The sequence below is a fragment of the Solanum tuberosum genome, unplaced genomic scaffold (assembly GCF_000226075.1).
Source record: "Solanum tuberosum cultivar DM 1-3 516 R44 unplaced genomic scaffold, SolTub_3.0 scf00154, whole genome shotgun sequence".
NCBI classification, from domain to species: Eukaryota; Viridiplantae; Streptophyta; class Magnoliopsida; order Solanales; family Solanaceae; genus Solanum; species Solanum tuberosum.
Window position 1 is genome coordinate 940,864 of NW_006239079.1, and position 3,727 is coordinate 944,590.

Here is a 3,727-nt window from a genome sequence, read left to right on the forward strand (position 1 = left end):
TTTTTTTTGAAAAAGGGGGGGGGGGTGGGGGGGGGGGGGGGGTACGTGGAGGAGGTGGTGGAATTTAAATTTTATTTTTTAAAAAAATTATTTTTTTATGAATAGTAAGACTTTAATTATTAATTTTTAACTAATATTAATAGTTTATTATTTAATTTTTGTCAAGGTAGAATATTTTATCCATGTGAAATGCCACGTGTCAAGTTTTTTTTCAAATAAAAGAGAGAGTGTATTACACACACCACTGAGGTGTGTTTCTCAAACTAAAAAGTGATAGTTTAGGTATGAAACTCACACTCTCAATAGTTTAGCTATGAAACTCAAAAAAAAGGGATAGTTTAGATGTGTTTTTAACATTTATCTCTAAATATTTTATGGTATATATATATACGCTTATAGTAGCATTGACTGATAAGTAATTTCTGAACAAGAAACCTTAATGATACCAATACAGTATATGATATTGATTTAATATCATTTAAGCGAAATTATCAACCTTAATGATACCAATACAATATATGATACTGATTTAGTATCAGTTAAGCGAAATTATCAGCCTTAATGATACCAATATAGTATTTGATACTAATTTAATATCAGTTAAGTAAAATTAGTTGGTGGGTATATAGTGTAATTATTTAGTGGGGTATGAATGTAAAGGGGTATATATTTGTAATTATTTTGATTTTATGTGGTATTTGCTTAGTTTTCCCTTTTAAAAATACTCATCATTTATAGTTTTGGACTAAATTTCATTCCTAATTTGTTGTACAAAATTTATATCATTATATACATATTTTATACAAATTTTATCCAAGCTTGCTCTCCGAAGTCATTTCCAATTACAACTTACAAGTAGTAATAGTAGTTTTCTATATACAAATTAATGATATTTTCCTTTTTTTTTCTTCCTCCTTTTTCAAAATCATATTAATTATGTTCGTTATCACAGCTTTTAACGGAACATTTTCATTATAAAATGAAATACAAACTTATGAATATTTTAAAATAATTTTTAGAACTTATGGATATAAGTTATATTTTCTTAAAAAATCAAATATTTTCCCCGGTATAAGCTAAACACTGGGTGAAACTTTACTAAAAATAACTTGCCAAAAATATTTAAAAATTTATAATCAAACGAAGCTAACAGTTGTAACGAGATCACTTTGACCAAATAAGAGTACTTAAAGTAGGTTTTAACTAAAGGCAAATTAGACAAAAATGTCCATTATATTTATTCTTTTATACAAAAAATAATTCACTTTTTTTAATAGCAAATGGTCATTCGACACTTTTATGGAGTACAAAATTTGGCCAATTTTCTTCTTCTTTCTTTTTTTAAATAGAATAATTCACAATCTGTCCAACTCAAAGAAAGTTAAGAAAACCAAAAAAGGAAAGGGAAAACTAAACTAGAACTGATCTTCTTCTTGCTTGAGATTCACCTGCCATGGAGGACGAAGAAGCAACGTATTCCTTTTAGAGAAATTGATTCATATATGGCTGCAACTAGCTGAGTTTGGATCGTTTCCACTCAGTACACTCTAAATCTCACGAATGACATGGAAACGACTCCCATTGAATAACTCTTCAACACAGCTTGAGCAACGCAGGTATGAATCGATCTACTTCTTAACTCGCAATTAAGCAGATATCTGATCCTTGAACTCCATTTCTAAGATTTACCCTTTCTTGCAGATTGAGCCAGAAACTAACTAATACCACTGCATAGGCCAGGTAAATCCTATCCATTTTGCTAAAAGATCGTTCTTGTAAATCATTGCAGCACTGAAGATTCATATTTGTATGATTTGTGCGCCCCATTATGTTTTCTTGTCTCTGTGCTTTTCCTTAAGCTACTGTTGGTGTTTCCTTATTGTGCATTAGAATTCTTATCACAGTAACCATAATTTCTGTTTTGTATTTTTCTGAATCTCAAGTTTGCTGCCCCTGCTTTATCCATGCTTACTAGAACTTTCACCTCATTTGGTAGTTCCCGAAAAGTTGAGAATGTAACACTTTGTGTACCTGCAAAATAGAAAACATAGTTAGCTAAAAAATCCGCAACCTTGTTGCCTTCTCTGAAAATGTGATCAACCACAATCTCTCTTTCCTTCATTAAGTACCTTATTTTTCTGATACACTTCATGCGACCTCTCATTCCCCCTCTATCATCTTCTTCATAGTAAGGGAATCTGTTTCAAGAGTAACATGAAGTAATTCTTTTGCAATGCAAAATTCCAGTCCCATTTTGATAGCACTGATCTCTGCCTTTAAATTGTTATTTTCCTCCAGCCTCTTTACTTCAACATATACAAAGTTACCTTCCACATCCCTAATGCAAAAGGCTCCAAAACTAGGCCCTGGATTTCCTTTAAAAGCACCATCAGAATTACATTTAAAACCAATTGTAGGCTTAATCCATTTCACCACCTTATAAACTAGAATAAGAGTGTAATCTTCCATGAACTTCACTAGCATAAGCCAAGAAGTTGTTATGTCCTTCAACCAAGGATATAAACATCTTGCCATAGGTGTAAGTTTCTCCCAATCTCCAAAGTCATAGTAGATTGTGTCATCTTCCCACCATGTTTGATAATGTTTCTTCTTTTCCAAATTTGCCACAAAATGAACAGAAGTACTGTCTTGTATATGTATTTAAGCTTGGGTGTCATCTCTGCCTTCCAACACTTCAGTAATGTGTCTTTCAATTGAATGAAAGGACCATCAATCCCTGTTGCAGCTGCAATAATAGCCCATAGTCTACTAGAAAAGTTACAATGTATGAATAAATGTTCTATAGACTCTGAGACCCCCCGTCTACAACAAACACATATCACATTATCAGGCATTCTGTTCTTCACCAGCACTTCTCCAATAGGGATCCTTTGCTTCCACAAACTCCATATAAAGAATGACACTTTATAAGGGACTCCTTTCAGCCAAATATGTTTGAAAAACGTTCTTCTTCTTCTACTATTCTTCATTCTTCTTCTATTGGTCTTTTCTATTCTTATTCTTTTTCTGCTGTTCTTCTTCTTCTTCATTATTCTTATTCTTTTAAAAAAATTAAAAAAATTCAGCCTATCGTAAACATGAATTATTTCGAATGAATTTTTATATCAAAAAACTTAAAACATTGAGAAAATTTCATATCTAAAATTTGAAACTATTTAGAGGTGATTTTGAGTTGATCGAGATTGAATAGTCAGTGTAACTTTATGTATAGTTAGTGTATACTTCATGAATAGTTTGATAGGTAAGCCATGCTGTGTAGTCAATGTGTATTTTTTTTTTTTACTTTGCAAACTATATTGTATAGTTTGTGTTATTACTTTTTTTTTTTTTGACTTTTAACAATTTTTTTAGGTAAATAAAGCATGACTATATCTATTGTAAACTAATTACTATATTGTATATATTTGAAATTGACCCTTTAGCTATTTTGTATTATTAATTAAATAATGTGCAACTAATTGCACTCCCTCCATTTAAAAAAATACCTTGTTTGGATGATTGGTACCCGTTGTATTGTATTGTACTATTAGTTTAAATATAATGCTTGTTTTGATTGCTATTTAAATTTTTTGTATCGTATCATTAAATGCATTGTTAGATAATAACAAAAAGTTTCATTTTGCATATCAACCGATTTGATGTAATCACATAGTTACCTTAATATTTTCTTCTTATTTTATCTTTACTTATTATTAATTCAATAATC